Source organism: Limanda limanda, chromosome 19, assembly GCF_963576545.1.
Source record: "Limanda limanda chromosome 19, fLimLim1.1, whole genome shotgun sequence".
Classification (NCBI taxonomy): Eukaryota; Metazoa; Chordata; class Actinopteri; order Pleuronectiformes; family Pleuronectidae; genus Limanda; species Limanda limanda.
In genome coordinates this window covers 14,398,180-14,420,033 of record NC_083654.1, presented here as the reverse complement: position 1 = coordinate 14,420,033, position 21,854 = coordinate 14,398,180, and positions in this window count along the sequence as shown.

Here is a 21,854-nt window from a genome sequence, read left to right as displayed (position 1 = left end):
TATATTACTGAGTATAGTACAGGGAGGCATGTCATGATTATTTCTAGTATTGATAAATATATATTGATTCATTTTGATTAATTGTTTTATGTGTTAAATGTCAGAAAAATTGTAAATTTCTCTTAATGACGGCCGAAAATTCTGTGAAACTGAAGCTCAAGAGACATTTTGATATATTTCCTTGACTTGAAACTTTCCTATTTCTCATTAATCACAAATTTGAATATGTTTTCTGGATTTGTCTATACCTCCTCCTTCACTGTTGTCTAAGTGCAAACTGCAGCGTATTTAGCTTTACATCTAACAAGGCTTGGTATTAGCACAAACTCTTCTGACTGAAACACCCTCTCTGTAAAACTCTATAAACTCTCCTGGCTTAGATCTGCAAAGCTGCTTCTCTGCAGACATTTAAAAAAGACATTAAAACCCACCTGTTCAAAGACTTTTATGTAAGTTATTACTACCTTTGTTTTTCAGCATTGGCTACCTTGAAAGGCCCTTTATAAATCTGTTATCACTTTCTTAATATATCATTTTCATGATCTAATAAATCAGATTTAGTTTGATATAACTGCATGTGTACATATATATTACATATACTAAATAAAAGTTAAGGAAACAGTATGTGTTGAGAAAAAGATAATCGTCCCATTGATTTGTGAGATTTTACAAGATTTCAACTAGTGCTTGTTCACATCACATGAAAGCATAACAAACAGTACTCATGTAGAAATCACCTTCACTGTGTGATCACTGCTTTACAATCAAGTGAGTGACTGTGAGGTTTTATTATCATCATTACTATTGTAAGAGCCTATTGGAGAACAAGCTTCCCTTACAATTATGGCCATTGTGTTTTGGGGACAGAGCATTTATATCCTGCTGGTGGCTCCAAACAGATGCATTGTTTAACCGTCACAAATGACAGGGACAAAGCAAGGAGAAGAACCCTGGTGCTTTGTATGTTTGTGTGTGTGTGTGTGTGTGTGTGTGTGTGTGTGTGTGTGTGTGTGTGTGTGTGTGTGTGTGTGTGTGTGTGTGTGTGTGTGTGTGTGTGTGTGTGTGTTTGTTAGAACGTGCACTGCTTATGACTGTAGATATAAGACGACTGCTCTGAGTCACAGTGATAAGAAATATAATCTATACACTTTAAAGTGCTACATAATGTGCATGAGCTCATAGAGAAATTGTGAGAAAAAATGCTGAATGAAGTGAAATTTGTAAATGCTTGTTGAGATATGTAAAGGGCTGATCAATCCTTTCTTTCTCAGACAATCACTTACTTTGTTTTGGTTTATGCATGGTCACCCACTTGTGAGAGGTAAGATCCTTAAGTAACTGATCTCTACATTGAAAGCAGATCACAGACCCAGATGATTTCTCTCGTAAAATGATATCGTTGGCCGGTAGGTTCAGAGTGGAAGAGGAGGAATACATTCCATTTCAAATATGCTGCCAGATGCAGAGAATGTGCCAAAGTACGCTGGTGAGACATTTCTGAGAAGTTGAGAGAGAGAGAGAGAGGTGTGGGAATTTGAATTGAGATGTGTTAAACTGTGTGTTCGTTGTGTCAAAAGATTTATGTTAGAATAACTGTTAGAAATAGTTTGATGAATACAAAAGCACAGTATGTCCCACAGACCTGCGTCTGGCACTGTGTGATTTATCGGCAGATCATTGCTTTTGGGGCTGGGCAGTCGGATGTGATGAAACTAAACTATTAATATCCACAAAGGGCAATTTGTTTGTCGTATTATGAAAAATGCATATGCTACATCTCTGTGCATCTGGCTTATGTAATATATTCATAAATGTCCCTCACAACTCTGTGTGTGTGTAAGTGTGTGTGTGTGTGAGAGAGAGTGAGTGAGTGAGAGAGAGAGAGAGAAACGCAACAGCTGTCAGGATGTGATGACTCAATTTCTTGACAAGCCTGGCACTGAGCAGCCAGTTGGAAACTGAAGGAGATACTGGCTGATGAAGAACTGCCACTGTGTGTTAATGGAAGCAATGAGAGAACACGTGGAAGGAGGTGGTGTCTGTTTTATCCCGAGCGTGAGAACAGTTTGTTTCTGACCAGAAGTGTTTCAAAGCTACGGGTTTGATTGGCATGACATTTACTAGAAGGCTGCAGTACACTTGTTGTTTGGTCAGTTATCTGTGGGACTAAGGCTACGTCCATATGAATACATTTTAATTTAAAAACAATGTTTTAAAACTCAAACCATCTCTTTCCACATTCTCCACTGTTTGTATCGGTCACTAATGACAATTATTCACTGCACTTTGTTGCCTAACGTGAATAAAACTAAATGCATTTCCATACAACAACTCCCTCGCTGCTTCAGGACATCATCAAGCTATGTCTTTTGTTATTGTTTCGATTGAGAGACCCCTAGTGGCCAAAGTTACATATCGTACGTTTAAGCACTTGAAAACTTGTGTTGACACCTGTTGACAAGTGTAAACATCGCAATAACAGTGCATTAAGTGTATTTGTTTAAATGTTCCCTAAAATTACACTGAATACATGTCCTGTATAAACTGTATATAGATAAATAAATTGTGCAACCAAAAGAAAACATTGCGTAACTTTATTGTCAGCATGTGAATTTACTGCGTGTGGTTTAGACTCCAGAGAGAGATCGGATTCAAGGTCGTTGGATGGACACAGTAATGTCCTCCGCAGCTTATCTCCACTCAATCTCTGTATCACAACTGACGGAGAGAAAATAGCAGCATTCTATGTACAGTACAACAAACGCACAAACTAATCTAGTCCCTCGAAGATCCAGATAACCCCAGAAACCACAGGTAACACACAAACAAATCACAAGAAGTTCACTTTATCAGCAGCCAAAGGAGACCTGGCAACCTGTCTCCTCGCTATTGTTAATCGTTCCTTCTCTCTCTCTCCAGCCTCCATCTGTCTTTCCCCCTTTTCTTCCTCCCCTCTCTCTCTCTTCCCCTCTCTCCCACTTTCTCTCTCCCTCTCTCACTCTTTCCTTGAAGCCCGCAATTTAATAACCTCAAGTGCTGTCAGAGGAGGCATTGAAAAATGGCTTCTATAAAACATAACGGCCTTAATCAGAGTGCGCTGAGGATTCTCCATGCTGCTGCTGCTGATTCCCCCCCCCCGACCCACCCTCCTCCTCCTCTTCCTCCCTCCCTCCCCCCAATCCCCGCCTCTAATGAATTAATGTTGAAATATGCAGGGGCTCAGTAGTCATTAGATGTGCGCCGCAAGACGTGATTTAAGATGGCTGCCTTTATGTGTCTGCCAGGGAAGATGGAGCGGGACGGGCCTGGCTGGACAGTGATTGTCTTGACTGACTGAGTCACGAGCGCTCGGAGCCGAGGGTGATAGGTTACCACACGAGTATTTCTGCTAGACTAACTCCGCTGCTCCTGGGTTTGTGATGTTTTCGCTACAAAGAAAGTCGTTCACGTCCTCTGTGTTTGAATATATTCACGAATCAAGTGGATACAGAGATGTCGGTTGATAAGCTCGGAAGATTTATGTCCCTTCTCCGCTGGCCCAGTGTTGCACACAGTGTTGTAGTCATGGGTTGGCATTTCGTGCCACCCCATAAATGAAGCGTGTGTTTGAGTCATACCTTGAAAGCTGCTGTGATTTGTGGTCCTGGCAGCAGAGATTCATTCTGACGCCCTCTTCACGCATCTGAGCTGTGTTAAACCTGGGCAGCTCAACATGTGTGTTCATGCAGGCATCTACTCTCATGCCCCAAGTCCAACAATCACATAACTGACCAGTACCGACCTGAATCAACATGAGGAAACCTTTACAACAACCATAATCTTTGAATTTGTTAACATTAATAGTCAGTATGAACACACACTGGAAGCCTTTTCCTTCTGATCCGGGGATGAGCTTCTAAAGGGCCTTCATTTCCAGGCCAGGTAGACCTCATTGACATCTGATAGGTAAAATCAGGGTGAAACTATGGAGGAGACCGGAGAGCAGCAGGGACAAAGCAGAAACACACAAAGCCATAAGACTATATGGAGACTTCTCTTCCACAACAGACATTTTGCCTTGTCATAGAACCAGCTTCACCTGAGAAACACTGGAGAACGATGTGGATATTGCTGATCAATAATCCTCAGACAACAACCAAGGTTAGAGACTAACTAATGTGGACTTGGAAGAAGAAAGTCTACATCAAGATTAGATAACAGGAAAACGATTTTTTTATCATGACAGATTTGTCGCTGACCACTACAGCAGAATTTGGTTCAAGTAATGGCAAAAGCGTACGTTATATTTTATGGTCAATTAATCTCCTATTATTATTGTATAAATAATCATTTGAAATGTAAGCAAAAATATAAACAGTAGCGAGAATCAACAATTTCTCACACTTCTTTTATTTCTTTAACACATTTATTTTTATAAATGATGATGATTAATCTGGTAGATATTGTTGTAGATTAATTTTCTGTCAGTCAACTAATTGATGAATTAATCAACCAATAACTTAATCAAGCCAGCACTGATCGGTATAGAAATTAGAAATTAGGGTTCTGTGTATAATATACTTCTATATATGTTGTTGCTATAATAATTCTTTATCCACGCTAGATAAGTTTATCAGCACATTTGATCTTTTACAGGTTTTTTTTTGTGTGTCGTACGTTCAGCAAATCTTTTCTTTTATCTCTTGTTTTCTACTAAAACCATTATTACTCTCGTGGCATCTTTTACACATTAATCACTGGTGTTTTCCGGAGGTGTTTCACAGCAGATATTGGTCCACAATCTTTCATAGTCTTCACGCTTTAATTTCGAGATTGCTTTTCCATATATGGGAGTGGTATATTAATATTGTAATATGTTCTGAATTAGGAAACTGAAACGTTAAGGCTAACAGTTATTCATCCCAGCAGTGTGCCTTACAGACTTCATAAAATCCATGCTACGTCTTCAGAACAGGCCTTACCATCAAACATCCGTTCGACATGTATTAAAAAAAGGAACATCAAAGTGAAGACGCTGTAACTTTTCTGAACATTTTTCTGACAATGTTTCATTACTACCGGGCAGGTCTATAATCTATTTCCCTTGAGACTTCCTTCTCAAGTCGAGATCACACAATTATGAGAGCTCCCATTCTGACGGCGGAGCGGAAATTAATTAATAAATAAACACTGCATTTACATTCATCAACATGCGGTAAGAATAGCTCTAATTATCACAGGTGAATTAACACTTTCATTTTTGTGTCAAAAAATTAATTGTATCCCTTAACAGCTATTCCCAGGGGGATGTTAAAGAAGAGAATGGGGAAGGTAAAAGAAGAGAGAAAAACACAACGGTGTGGACCACCAGGAGTGCTAATTGCTGCTTTCAAAGGCTTGCGTCAGTGTTACCGTCTTTCTACAAGAGTGTACAGTGTCCCACAGAGAGATGCCAGCGCTGGAACCTTGTTACAAATACACGGATGTCAAGTCTTGATCTACAGGACCTGGCAGGGCAGAACTCTTCATCTTAACCACGCGAGCTGACCGAGAACAAGGGGGGTATTTAGAGCGGCAACAGCGTGAGGTAGCTATTTAAAGTGAGAGACAACTTAACCACGAAGCCTGTGTGGGGTGTTTTTCATGGTTTCATGCTAGCAAGTTAGGGAACTTAAAAGACTTTGAGCGTGGTGTACGGAGAGTTGTGCAAAACCGTAACAGAGTACAGAACAAAAATATTGATTATATTATCCGGTCCTTCTGTTAGAGGGTAAATAAGAATAATACATGTTATTCTGTTATATCTTTCTAAAAACCCAAGGCCCAAGTGAAAAAACTTATTTTAATGCATTTTTTAATTGCATTATATCTAAATATTTCTGGTTATGTTTGACCAGCAATCCAAAACCGAAGGATTAACAGATTATTATGTTAATTTCTACATAAGTCATAGAAACTTCAGCTAATCATCATGTTGAGAAGCTGACGGACATTTTCTATGAATTTTCTGTCAATCTTTTCATTAATTAAGGTTTTTCAGGTTTTTTTCAAGAACCATGATAATAAATCTTTCAGTAGAGGAAAAGACAACTGAGATATATGTGACAAAATGGACAGATTTGCATCTTTTATGTCTGAATGTAGACTCGTACTTGTGAGTGACAGAATGGCTGAGTGGGCATGCGAGTGTCTTTAACTCTTCCCATTTTGCGTGTTAATGTCTGAGTGAATAACCTTGTACCTGTGCTGTGACTGAGTGACAGTATGAGTGAGGCCGAGTGTAGGGATCGCTTCACGCTTGCATACTTCTCTGTGTGAGTGTTTGTATGTGCGTGTGTGGTCAACCCACCGGTGAATACCACTACATTAGCCAGGCCATTAGCACATTTAGCTGTCTGTAGTGCCCGAGTGTTAGTGACACGCTGGGGTCCCCCCTCCACTTAGGCACCACCCTGACAGACAGGACTGACATGCCAGGTGACAGTAATGCCACTATGTGGGAGCGAGCCGTGCCACAGCTCTGGAGGCCAACGAAGACGACGTTGGGTCGTCTCCCATCTCGAAATAATTATAGAGTTGCATTCAAATGTATCATTACAATCACATCCTGCAATTATAACACGAGAGGGAACATGTTACTTTGGTGTCATATTACCTCTGATGAGCTTAAGTCAAGGCCTCAGTCAGAGATGTACATTTAGTGGACAAGTTTTTGAACCAACTGTCTGACCAAAAACAGCTGGTCCTTCCCAGCAGACATTTTGATATGTTGTTGTACAGGAAGAGATGTAAATGCTGAAATGAATAATGGCTGAATTCCATATAGCTGCTTCAGCTCCAGGGTCTTTGTATTATGCTGGTTAAGGGGCTCAATGGCTGAACTGAAACGATTGACCTGCTCTTATCGTTGCAATGTTAGCTTCTGTCAGCCACTGCACTTACTAAATAGCTAGCTTGTTTGCTTCGTCGAAGATGTCCAATGAATCTTAGGATAGGTAGCCCAAGAACAACCCACCTGTTGGACACTTCTTTGCCCAGAAATGGAAGAACACGTTTGTCGGCCATGTTTGAAGGAGCCTGCGAAATGGGACAACCTCTGATTGGCTAGTCCTCATTGTCCTTCCTGGTTAGGTTGGTTAGCTATGGGCAGATGATTGGTTATGAGTAGGGTAAGAGTATCAGACAAAGCCAACCATAGGCCAGGTAGAGAACAAAAACCCTGCTAATATTATCAGTAAAAACATTGCTTTTACTACTTTATTAATCCTGATGAAAATCCCTGCTGTGACAAATCAAAATGAAAAGGCCTTTATTGAGGCATTATACCTACAGAAAATCTCTAAGAATGTTCAGCAACCAACATCTAAAATTATTCAATATGTCTACTATCAACAAACAATAAAATCCAAAATGTTACAACAGTGTGAATGAAGGATATTAAAAGACAATAAAGCATTCATATGGGTCAACCTGAGTCTGCAGCTTTACAGAGTTTAATAGAGTTTCTGGTCATTGTTTAATGATGCAGCCAAACAACTTCCTCGTTTTAGTTCACTTTCATCGCTCTTAAAAGCAGCGATTCAGCCCCAGCAGGCGGTTTGTTTTTGTCTCCACAGAGACGAGCTCTAAAAACCCATTGTTCCCCACCAGCGGCAGACAGACACAGCCAGAGACTAACTGGTGAACGTAGCCGAGCGTTTAGCAGCTGAAGAGCCACATGACGTGTGTGCTAATGTTGCTCAGTAACTGCTGGATGTGTAAATAAGCAAATTTATCTCACTAATAAGTATCAGCTTAAAAGGTGATGATGTGTCGATGCTGCGTTCACAACTTGTTTCTTCTGCCTCCCGAGTGGGCAGAGAATCAGCTGCTGCAGGTTTTAAGGGCATCTATTTAAAGTAGACACGTATATTATGCAAAATGCCAGTAACGGAGAAGCGCTTTTAATGAGAGCATGTTCAGTGACTATGACAATTATTACGCTGGTTTTACTGTACGAGCAAGCCGGGGCGTACATACATTCTTTCCTCGCCCTCCTCTGGAGTCTGACCACAGGCTGTCAGCGTCCTGTCAGATTAATCTGCAAGTGTAAATCCAAATGTGGATGATGTGAAGTGCTCCTCAATCTTCGCTCAATATACTGCACACTGCCGGTTCACCGTAAATGAGGCCATTTGATGAGCTAAGTTTGGACACAGGAGTGTAATGGCGGCATTAAAGAGGAGACCTGGGAGAATAGATGGCCGGACATCAGTCACTTTAATCACCTGTTTCATAATTCAGTGGATGGGTGCCACCTGGTCATACATGAAGGGTGTCAATGGGATCCCGGGTCTGGAGAGGAGTGAGACGTCTTAACGCGGATCCACAGAGAGTCCAGTCCAGAGAAGAGCTCTTTATTTTTCCGAGGCAGAAACACATTTGTCTGCCTCAGCGACTGTGTGTGTGTGTTTTTGAAAGATAGGAAATAAAAGAAATTGATTGTATCTCCGTTGGTCTGATTCATCTTTGGAAATGAGGTCATTTTTTTAATCGCATTCACTGGAGATTGCATCTTTATGATGGAAATCCAAGGAAAGCGTGTTCACAGGGGTTGGAAGGTGCAGTAGCATCACAATCTGTTACCTCAACTCAAGCTCCACTTAATGGGTGCGCTTGATTGAATGATTGGGGGAAGACGGATTCAACGTGGCGTCCGAGGCGGGCCTGAATCTGGATCAGCTTATACATCAGACCAAATGAAAAGTGAGATTATAGTGCACGTCATCTTTTAGAGGAATATAAAATTGAAGAATGAACAAAATGTGTTTTTAAGGGCCTTGGCTTTTATAAAGATGAGATTTTGTTTATACGTTATCAACTCATCTCTCCTTGGTTTTTAAGTATTTTATCAAATGACTCCAAGTCCACGCTTCTGCATGAGTAGAACTGAGCTCCAGCTGAATCCAGGGTAAAGGTCGGAGTACGGCACAGGCCTGTAGGATGATCCCCACCCTTGCATCTCAATGCAGTCCTGCCGTCCACTTTCCACAGGCACACACCACAGAGGAGATAAGAGAGAGAATAAGCTGTCAGCGGGCCGAGTTTGCCAGTCCCCTCTATATTCTTCACATTACTACAGAGGGAACAATGTGTCTGCGGTGGCAGGTGGCCATAGTTCATAATGTGCTGATGCTGACCAAGTGTCAGTTTGATCCATGGGATCGGTGAGTGGGACGGGGCTGTGGCTCCTGAATCCTTAAGCAAGCAACTGTGTGGTGCTCCTATGGGGACGGTGGGAGACATGATACAGATGAGACCTGCAACTATCTGCCTAATGGCAGACATACAAGGCACAGGGAGGGAGAGAGAGGGGGGAAAGAGAGATGAAGAGGGAGAAAGGCAGTCAGCGGGACAGATGAAGGGTTGAGTATCACGTTTGAAAAAGGCACAAAGGCAGATACAGGGCTTGTCATTGTGTGTTATTTGTCATCACAGGCCAGTAGCTCTAAAACTAATGTACCGTGGCTGTCCCACAAACCATAAATGCAAATGTTTGCAGGCCATTCTGTTTACAGGCAGTCGTAACGGTTGATGTTGTGTGTTTGAAAGGACTGCTGAGGCTGAAGTTTTGCCTCGTAAAAGTTTTTGTGTTAAGAAAATAAACAAAGTCCTTAACGCGTATATACGTGTAACAATGCATGATGGGGCATCTTCGTACGAGGTATCAGCTGGGGGGGATATCAAAAAGTGCTACAATGCAAAATAGGGACGCTTCCATTTGTCAGTTTCATTATTTTCTCAGTGCAAAGTTATGTCACCTTTGAGTGTGTTGTGAGGTGGCCAGTTAGAAAAGACAAAGAGAAGTGCGTGCTTAAAATGCAAGCTATTATCAGTGCATCCTGGTGGCTGAGGGGTTTATAGTGATGATTACATAGTCGACAGTATAATAGAATTTACGATGTATAAAATGCCATATAATGTTGAAAATGTCAACCATCTTTGAAGTTGGATGAAAGCAGTTTACATTTTAGGGGTTATGCAGAAAGAAGAATTGAAATATTAGTTCTAGTGATAGAAACGTGTCAATAAGAAATTCAGTCAACCTGCGTATATCCTTGATCAAGTTATATTGGAATTATCTGATTAATATCATTGAAGGAGATTCTGTCTGACTAACTGACCTCATGTGTTAATACCTAAAATATTCACAACGTAGCACCCAATTTGAATCCTGATAAATGGTTGAAGTTAATTTATTTAAATAGATTCTCAGTTTGTATCTCGTGTTATTCTTAGTCATATTTCAGAGAAGCTTAAGAGAAATTGATATTTTTTTACTATACCAGTGTCTATGCATTGCAAAAGTAATTTTTTTATACAAGATCACCATAAGTTTCTTTCGTCAATTAATAATGCAGCTTGAAGAATATGCATCGTCTCTGTGGTTATGAGACGTTCCACATGATTTAGAACAATGGTTAAACCGTCGACTGGACTGTTTGTGTCCTGATATTTTACTGGGCACTTACTGGCCAATCAGAAACCAGTTTTTTCTGTAACCATGGTGTAAGATACAATGATATTTTGTGGAAGTAGTTCAGGCGGAATGTCTTCTTCTTAATGTGCATAATTTTAAATGCAACATATTTGGCCGCAGCGGCTCAGGTCCAGTGACGAACCTTTACTCTGTGGTGGCGACGTGAATGAACTTAACGTTGGAGGGACACGGTCGGGACACAGTTGTTTACACACACACACACACACACACACACACACACACACACACACACACACACACACACACACACACACACACACACACACACACACACACACACACACACACACACAGTCCGTGAGGCAGGTTTTGCAGTGAGCGATGAGCTGAGTGAGCGTGATCAAAGCCACAAAGCGCAGCAAAAAAAGAGACACACACACTTCCTCATGCAGCACGAAAAGTGTGTAACACACACACACACATGGACAGGGCTACTTTATCAGTCCCGGGATCTGACTCAACAGCATTTACATATTCAACAAACTGTCACATCCACAAATGCACGCCGGAGCCCTGGGCATTTGTTTGAAATAGATTCATTTATTAAGTGATGAATGCAATATTTGCAGAGTGACAATATATTCATGTCACCTGCACAGTGTACATGATATGCTGTAATTTGTAACAGCATGTGTTTGGATTTAATGAAAATGAATAAAGCCGCCTTGTGTGTTGGAAAGATTCTGCGGCCTGAGTATTTTCAGACCATCGATAAGAGGATGGTGATGGTTTATCTGATGGTAGATGAAAGAAAATAGACAACGAATGAAAATAATTACATCACATTTAAAAGATGCTACTCCTGCACTCAAATGCGTGAATATGAACGAGTGCATGTGTCTTCTGTTTCTTCTTCACCTCTAACGTTTCCTTTCCCTTGTTCCTATTCGCCCGTGTGTCGTGGCGTTGCCCTCCTCCACATCCCTGACCCCGGCTCATCGTCCCTCATTGTCGCTCCTCTCGCCCTCCCTCCTCTTTCATTTCCAACGACTCCCTCCCTCCCTTCCCTTCTTCTCTCTCTCTCTCTCTCTCTCTCTCTCACTTCTGGTCTTCCTCTGCGATTTATTGCACGGGGCAGGCAGACAGCAAAGAAACCTCCCTGTATGGAACGATCTGTCATCTCAACATTATCAGCCAAACACACCGCCTTCCATATTGTGCTACAAGCGCTTGGGCAAATTGCTATTTTTATGGGACATGATAAAGGAAATGCTGCCTTATGTTCACATTTTTTACTGCCCGGGCGTTAGAGTGGGGCACGCTGTTATTCACTATATTGGAAACTAGTTTGTGCAGTGGGTGACACGTGCGTGCGTTGCAGGAGGGGTAGGTTGACGGAGGGAAGGTGAACACGGATGTTGTTGTAGAATTGTCAACCATTACACAGTTGAGGTGTGATCCAATGGATCCTCATGCCGTGTCAGTCAAAACAGCAACGAGGCACATGAGGCGTGCACGGTCGGTTTTAATTAGAGTCAAAATCATGAGTGATAGATTAATCTCAGTTACAAATGGCACTTTAATGCGAAAAAATATGTTTCCTTTTGGTTTCTAAAGGAAACATATGTACATTATTTCTAATCTGTTTTGTTCAGTTAATGGATCTGCAGTAAATCAAGAAGTCAAAAAGTGAGAAAGAAAAGCGTAAAAGGGCAAAATAGAATATGATAAAGAGAGAGAGAGGGGGGCTAACGTATTTAAAGGCAGCCCTATTACCATGTTCTGTGGGCAAAACGAGCTGGTGTTGACTTCCTCTGTCTGTGTTTCCTCCTCTCCTCTGCTCTCTCTTCTCCCCTCCTGTCTTTTCCTCTCCTTCAATCCTTCTCTCCCCGAGCCCTCGGCGTGCCTGACAGCGAGCGCTGCACCAAACTGACAGGCCCTCAAACCGTGGCCAAGAAAGCGAGCATTAATTAAGTCATTGCCGGACTGTAATTTGCTTGAGAAGTAAAAAAATTTCCTCACACGCGAAAAGGTTACCAAGACCTTTTCTGTGTCAGAATTACCATGCGTCATGAATATTAATGCGCTTAATGAAGACAACCTTTGCTTCATCAAGAATGTTCCAGTAGCAGGTGCCAAGCTGATAAACTCACTCTGTGAGAGCTGCGGTGGGGTTTTTTCACTTTTTCCTCTATCGCTTTCTTCTTTTTTTCAGTTTTATGTCAGATCCTTAGAGAGTCAGTTATTTAAATCAACATCTTCCTATCAGAATTTACAGGCTCACAAGCAAATACACACACACACACACACACACACACACACACATCTTCTCTTCTCCGGTTTCTCTCTCAGGCCCGCTCACTTTGGATTTCCAAGGGAAAATATTACTTTAAATGTTTATCTCCTGCTCTGTCTGGGAAAAAAAAAAATGTTTTCAAACATGCCCTCCACATTTTTTCAAAATCTCTTGGATTTGAACTCAGTCAGGCTTGTTAGAGAGCCAATTATATCCTCAGACATCTTTCAGGCAAGCTTCCACTGGCAGTGCCAATGAGAGTCAATACATGATCATGGGGATTTTGCATTAGTGTGCTATTAGAGGTTCTTTTTTAATTTTGGAAATGCATTTTGAGTCAGGCAAACTCTCAGGCAACCTTTCACTGGAAGTGCCAAGGAGAGTCATGGTGGTTTTGTGTTGTTTTGAGGTTCATCATCGTAATTTTGGATTCAGGCCAACTCAGTACTCTGTAGAGACATTTTTTGATGTTATAATGAAATAATAAAAAATGTCATTAGCAAACTGTGATAATGTGAAAATTAGCCGTTAGCTTATTGACCATTTTTCTTTGACTCTGGACATGAGGACAACACTTGTTCAAAGTGGGTGATTTTGTCTGGATCTAAAACTGCTATGACTTTCTGTGAGAAGTGTGTATTGAAGATACATAGTTATGTGCATTTCATATCTTCACATTAGAACGCGAATCACTGGCCTCTGTACTCCTCCTCCTCCTCCTCCTCCTCCTCCTCCTTCTCCTCCTCCTCCTCCTCCTCCTCCTCCTCCTCCTCCTCCTCCTCCTCTTCTCGGCCTCGTCTGCATCCTGCACAGCCGCTGCCTATTATTTCCGTTGTGTAATTGAGATGCAGAAACATTGACAGAACTCATTTACTGCGATGGAGAAGTGTGTAATGTGGAAGGGAACACAGATTATTACATCAGCCTGCACGAGTACACACACACACACACACACACACGCATAAACATAAAGACAGACACGCACACACGCATGTTGGTAAAAGAGCCTGTAACTGGCACCATGTCTGAAGAGCCTCTTCAATTGTTCTGCAAGGATTTGCACTCGTGGTCTCATGCAGCCCGGGAGTCAGAGGTGGAGCAGACGTGCAAACGTGTGATTGCCTCCTGAGCTGGGTTATGTACTTGTGAGTGTGTGCAGGTGCTTATCACCAGGATCAAACATCTGTGTGGTTGTGGGGGGGCCCTGGTTATTATATCACACTGAAATCATAACTAAGACTAAAAGGCTTATTTCACTTATTGCGTCAAGAAATCTCTTGATTCCTGTGTTTCTCTCTCTCTCTCTCTCTAACGTCTTCCCATTCTTCCTTCATCAAGATGACAAAGAAGGTGGTTCATCCTCTTGAGACAAAGGACCTCACACACACACACAGACACACACACACACACACACACACACACTCAAACGCGCACTCACACAAATACACAAGAGCGCCGAGGTCTGCTGTCATACACCTCTCATTAATTCCTACCTGTCAGCCGGCTCCCCCTACCGTATCGGCCCCCCGAAAGGTGACAGCTTTCCAATGACTGACAAAGGCTCTTTAGGTGATACAGAAGATCCCTAGCAACCGCTGGCTCCTGTAAAGTGCCCCTCAAATGTCACTTTTGCTGCGCTGAGACGTGCACATACACACACCCACACACACAGTATTTTTAAAACAGAGGACTGCTCTCAAGTCTTCAACCATCTCTGACACCCGGAGCCTATGGATGTCACCGAGGCCTCAGCTCTTAAAGCTTTTAACATCCGAGAGAGATGGCGTTGTTTGACAGTGCTATTGGTGGATGCTATTGTTGTGTGTCGTTTTCCCCCCGAGTGCATCGGATTTGCTGGTTTTTTTTTGTTTTTTTTTTTCTCTGCAAGACACACAACCAAACTTTCCCCTCATGTCCATTCTGCCGTCACGAGTTGAGTGGCAACGGCAAGCAATATCGGTGTCGGCTCGTTTGAGTGGAGAAGGGGTCAAGTACATAAAAATGTTGGCTTCTTGTGTTGACATCATTCCGCTGTCGAGGCGAATGATGTGCAACCTCTCCTGTTTCCAGTGTCGTGGAGCTGATAAGAGTCCGTAGAGGCATGTTAAATATTTGACTGTGGTAAAGCCTGAGTCTTTAAGAAGAAGACTTTTAGTTAGTGTGTGTATTACAACGGGTTTGTTTACCATGCCAGTGAATTCAGATGTCTCCACCTGTGGCACCAGCTCAGTTAATGGTTTGATCACTAGGAAAACAAAACTCTATGGCCTTCACTCACAGTCTCTAAACTATGGGAGGCTTTGGAACATGCTACACTGCACTATGTTAGCCATCATCAGCACAACAACAAATGAGGGAACATCTTTTTGATCCATGATGTTTGATCCCTGAGGGGTAGAGTGGTCGTCCTCCAACCTGAAGGTCGGCGGTTCGATCCCCAGTCTGACCCATCTGCACGCCGAAGTGTCCTTGGGCAAGATGCTGAACCCTGAATGGCCCCCCATAGAATAACAAAGTGCTGCAAGTAGATGCACTGTATGAATGTGTGTGTGAATGGGTGAATGTGAAACTGTACTGTAAAGCGCTTTGAGTGGTCATCATCAGACTAGAAAAGCGCTATATAAAAATACAAATCCATCCATCCCTTCGGTAGATTTACAGAAACTTGTGGAGTCAATGCCAAGACGCACAGAAGCACATGACCTAAAGCCTCACTAGGACATTTCCTGTTAGTTCTCCTCTCTGCCTCTGAGTGTTACACACAGTTCTGTTGTTTGAATCAGGATTGCTATCTTCTATCATCTGTTCATATGGCAGTCAAATGTGATGTGTGATAAACTTGACAATGTTCGGTAACTGCTTCAGGCCACTTGCATGAACACTTGTGTCTCTTTGGGGAACACGCTTTACTAAAAGTAACTATATGCTGTAGATTATTATAATTTATTTATTTAAACTGACACAATAGTTTTTGTAATGGTGTAGAATGGATTAGTTGTGGCAGGACTCAGATTCACTCTGCTCTCTGCAGTTTAATATAGAAAACCTGTGAGAGGTTAGTGAGGGAGAGAGACTGAGCTGATCAAATTAACAAGAGTTCCACACTGTGACTCAGATGAGAATCACAACAGGACGTCACTGCTCAGGGAACAAAACCCTTCGGTCTGATGGTGCACGTTCACTCTGAACTAAAATCAAATCGATACTTTCATTGATGGAAAAGTGCTCGCTGAAGATAAAGTGATGAACACTGACTTTACTCTGCAGATGTTAAAAATGTCGACACCTAATTTCTTAGTTTTTCTAGTTTAATGAATAAATAATTAAATTATGATATTCTCATGTCGGTTCCAATAAACCATTGATCTGAAAACTATACCTGCATGGTTGATTGAAACAAAAAGAAAAATGTCAGCTGTTAATACTCGTGTGACCTTGTAATGGTTCATATTATGTTGACCTACGTCCATTAACTTTCAAAGGTCTTTCATGACACATGAATGGTTGATGGGAAGAGATGGAAACATCCTTTCTTTATTCCAATTTCATTAAAACATGGATTATCTTCTTGTACATTTGATTTTAAATGTTCCAAAAGTAACTCTGAGCATTCCGAGACAATAGAATTTGAACTTTGGACCCAGTTTCAAGACGATAATGGACATTCCCACATCTTTACATTCTCTGACACCGAGGCACCTTTTAAGAATGAGGGAAATGTTTAAAATATACGGCTCAGGGTTCCCTGCAGAAATTAATTACGTAACCTATTGTAGCATCCCTCAAAAGTTCACGGTGCATGAAAAACTTTATATGCATGGCCTTCACCTTTACAGGCTCATAAAATTGTCGAGTTGAGCTTAATTTTTTTTATAATGTGACAGATAATTTATTAAGACCAGCATATGTTAATAACACTCTACATGGGAGAGACTTTAAAACAGTTGGGTTTGATGTCCACTCACAACCAGGGAAAGGTCAATAATATTTTTTAATACAGCTCTAATGATATTCATGCTCTTAAATTGGACTCGGGCAGCAGTGGTCCTAATACCACTGTATTTAAAAAAAGACTTGAAATTGTAAAATATGTGTAATTAAAGTGCATGATTTAGTGGGATAATCTGTGTGAATACACATAGAGCGTCGTGCACATATTTTTGAGACCGCAGCATAATGCCAGTATATATATCATATATATGCACAGCAGATAAATCATGTTTTAAAACTTTTATAATAAAGGCTTAACTTGTTTCCCATTATTTCAGGAAAGCCTCTGATGTGTAAGACAAAGTATTTCTAATGTTGTGATACAGTTTGTGACACAATATACTTTATATTTGAAAAATGTCGACAAAAATGAAACATAAAGCCATTTTAATTTAACCTGTCACAGTAGAATTCTTTGTTTTTGTGAAAAATGGATCGATTGGCGCCCTCTAGCTCACCTGCTAGCTCGCAGGTGTTTAGCTTACGGGGGGGGGGGGGGGGTAAACACGCCTTCGGTAAACATATCTTCTACAAAAATGTAACTAAGAAGAACGTAACATTTCACTAAAAACGAAGCATATTACTATTCTACACCATTATTTTCTTTATATTTTTAGTTAGTGTTTGGAAACATGACCTCCTCACTGAATATCCTCTTTGACCTACATCTCCCCTGTGTGAAAAAACAACCTCCAGTGAATATGCAACAACCCTCTTACAGACCCTCCGCTCTCTTTATGCACATGCATCAGCTGAACTGATGAATTCCGAGCCGTGCATGTTCCGGGAGCGCGGCAGCTCTGGCAGCTCTGCCTACTACTTGATTAGGCCACTCTGACAACCCAGCAGCCTGGTAAGGTCAAGCCCTACAGAGTGTCAGGGAGGTGGGATGATGATGCATCTCTCTGATGCCTCCGTTTTTCACCTCTTGACTTTGTTGTTTTTCTCCTTTGCATCAGTGTCAACTTTCTTGCCCATCTGCCCGACGACGCGTCTCCCATCAAAGCCGCACACTCAGAGTGTTAACCCTCTGTGTGTGAGGCGAGAGCACTTAACCAGTTCGGATTTGATCTTTGCTGCTGTTCATCCATTCAGCAAATCACAGAAAGAAAACAGAATGTGGTGAATTTTCTACTTTTTTCGCTTCTAATTTGATTTGCAGTGTCATCGACTACATTTCTTCATTTTATCTGACAGTGATGAGGTTGTGCATCCTTGGTGATGATTTGTGTAGATATTTAAAAGCCTTTTATAATGAAAGACTAAGTGTTTGTCATTTTTTGTTTCAGTAGTTGACAGAAGATAGCGCTGGGTTATTCATGAAGAAGTTTATAATAGAATCAATCACCTGAGGTGTTGTCATGGATTTCCTTGACAGACATTTGTCAGGCAACAAAACTTATTCATGTTTTGACAGAAATCAAATATTAAACGTTTTTAAACTGACTGACAGAAAACTTTACAGGCTGGACTGCAGTACTGAGGCTTTTTGCAAAGATCTAGTTCAAAGAAATGATAATTACTCTCTATTTGTATTTACATCCAACCCAGGTAGTTAAAACAAATACCTTTGTCAAATAGTGTTATTTGAGAACTACTTCTCAGATTGTGATTTTCTTAATAATTTCGGTTTTACATTAAAGAAGCAAATCAAAGTTGTCTAATTCACTGACAGGACAACAGGTCATGCACTAGATCAGAGGGACACTGAATTTTGAATTTGGTGTCACCACTCCTGATCAAATATTCAACTTTGTTCAACTTATTTCAAATAGAAAAGTTACAGCCCTACTGCATTAATCAATATATGATTAATAAGCATCATCTTATTTATGAGGTTATATGGATTTGATATTTCCAAATTAACAGTTTATTACCTGCAAATAAAACCTATTATTTTGAATATGTTGCTTCATGTATATCATGTTTTTCTAGAATCAAACTAAGAGCACACAGACAAATCTTGAAATATAATTGTATGTAAATCGGTGATGCATGTATAGTCTTAATAATTCACACAGTTTGCTCACACAGTGTCTTTATTTACTCGCATACTCTGAATTCAAATCACAAACAGGCAAAGAGTCGCTCTCTTCTCAGGGATGATTACAAGTGGCTTGTAGGTGACACCAGCCGCTGTGATGCGGATGTGTTGCCCTGAGCCACTGGACCGGTTTGCTGCTGCTGCTCCTGCACACACGTCTCTTGCTGTTAGCTCCTAATAGCGGATGTTTCAGCTGATAATGCTGCAGACATTGCTGGAGAAGCCAAGGTCAGGGAAGTGGCTATTCTTAGCGTGACCCCACTTATGGTCTCCATTTTGTCTGGAAACAAATGGGCGTGAATGGAAAGAGAGTCGAGAGAATCGGAACTGTTTGATGAGACTCACGTTCTTATTCGCCAAGTGACTCAGGACGACACAGGAGAAGGCTGCTCTGCCAGATTTCTCTTTTTTTTTGTATTTTATCCCTCTCGGTGTTGGTGTGTGTCTGTGTCAGCGTCTCTGTATAAACAACAGGGAGGGAGGGGAGAAACTTGTGTTGTGTGTGTGTGTGCGCGCGCAGTGGGGGGGTGTGTGTAAGTATGCATGTGTTTGTGCTCAGGTGGTAGATACCCTAGGTAAATCATTTCAGATCCATTTATTCAGAGGCCTGTTCGCCTGACGCCACTTGCGCAACGCTGCCAAGGAAGTGTCACGATGTCAGCGACTTTGTTTGCACGTCTGACCCCCCCCCCCCGGCTGGCGTGTGTGTGAATGTGCATGTGTTTGAATGTACGCATATACTGCATGTATACACATACATAAATGTCGTGTGTGTTTTATTCCCTGATATTATGATCCTCAGTCAAATATTCAGAGAGAGAAACAACAGCAGCTTTTCTTTGCTTTGACTTTGCTGCTGTGCTGCGTTCAATGCTTCAAATCCAGCTTCACTAGCGTTGATTTAATTACTCTAATGAACAAACTGACGCCAAAGCGCGGGATTCTTTGGTTCTCAAATAGCAAATTAATTTTTAAAGCGGCCCGAGATCAAATTAATGGTATTTTTAGTCCGAGTGAATTTATATATTTTTTTGATATGACAGCTGTCTTAATGCTTGTTCAAAATGAGCTCGTTTGCGTGCGTCATTTGGGCGCTGACAGTCAGTTGTGACAGTTGTAAAGTGTTCTTGAAAAAGCGCGCGACGTTGGACACTCAAGGCAGCCAGACGAAAGATTTGCCGGCTGTGATGTCTGTGTGTCAAATTGCTTATCTCGCTAAGCATATGCCGGCACTTCAGAATCATAAACTTCAAACCCGCAGCCTTCAAAAGCGTCAAAACGGACTGTCTCATTCAACACATCAGTCATGTAGCCACCAGCAAAATGAGCGAGATTTCATTTTGCACTCCACAAAAAAGCTGCCGGAGACGTTTAAAGACACTCTTGATGACTGTTTCAATTTGGAGAGACTGTTAATGATATCGTCTCAGCTGCCTTTTCGCTTGTGTGTTTTTTTTTTTTTCTCCGATAAAGATACAAGCAAGCACTTAGATCTGCACTTCAGCTTTGCCAATTATTAATTTGAAGACAATTAGTAAATCACTGCAGCGCCCATTATCCAGCTGTTGTCCCTGGTTTTCGGGATTTGTGAAGAGAACGAGCCAATCCCCGGGTCAATTTATCCTGCCACCGATGACAAAACACCAAATGATGAGAAGCAGCATCACACGTAAACAAATGGTCTGTGTCTATACAGCGCTTTAGTCTTGATGACCACTCAGAGCGCTTTGCACGTGTTTCCTCCCGATGAGAAAACCCTCTTTGTTGTGATGTGAAAAATAGAACTATACAAATAGTATTGACCTAGTGATGGAAAAACCAAACGACAAAAATATCTTTACTTGAATAACACCTGCTGTGCTTTTCTGATCCACTCCCCCTGTATATTACCACACCCCCCTCCCACACAAACACACACACACACACACACACACACACACACATACACACAATGCTGCACTCCATTCCTCGAGCTCCGAGCAAACATCCCACTTGGTTTGTACTGTTCCAAGTGGCTAAACTATTTCATTGCACTAATTGGCCAGTGTCATTCCTGACGTTTGGATAAACAGAGGGAAAGAGGGAAAGCCGAGACAAATGGCGGCTAATTAAAGCGCTGGTGTGCGTGTGTGTGGGCGCTCTTAATTGTGAGTGACGAAACACCCCGCTTGACAAAAGCAACAACTTCTCATGGCGATGGAAAGTCAACAGAAAGAGAAAGGAAAAGGACTTTCTTTGAATTCTTCTACCTCCCTAATTGCTGACTGAGGGAGAGAGAGAGAGAGAGAAGAAACAATGGTCGCCCAGAGTTTGTTTGAACCATTTTGGCAGCAGCAGCAAGTTTAGGGCCTTTTGTTTTAATACAGGTTAGAAGTTTTTAGTATTTTTCAATTTCCTATTTTCAATGAGAGTTTTCATTAAAAATCCCAGACCAAGGTGTGTCCGTGTGTGTGTGTGTGTGTGTGTGTGTGTGTGTGTGTGTGTGTGTGTGTGTGTGTGTGTGTGTGTGTGTGTGTGTGTGTGTATACATATAAATCTTATCTCCTGTTATTTTTTGTGGCCCCTCGCTGCTGCAGGTGATTCAATAAAACACAACTCAGATAAAAAAAGTGATCTTGAAGAAAAGGGAAGATAAAGTGCGAGATGCAAACTCTTAAAATAAGCTGAGGCGTGTTTGAACTCCGACCTTCGGGGGACATTTGTTTGCGGATGGTAGCGTGTTGGTCCACCGCACCGTCCCCAGGGAGATATCTTCCTCTCCATTTCTCTGCTACTCCTCAGCACCACTTCACCTCGTGTTACAGCCCCTGTCTGACTGACTCACACATCTGGACACACACACACACACACACACACACACACACACACACACACACACACACACTCACACACACAATCCCTCAAACCCTCACCCAGCCCCCACCTCCTCCTCTCTCGCATTTGACCACTTGTCAGGGGATGTTTATGGGCCATTGTTTGCAGTGCTGATGATCATTGTCACTGGTTGATTCCATTACCCATAGCCGTCTGATGGATGGGCCCTACCCTGACGGCCACTGATACGG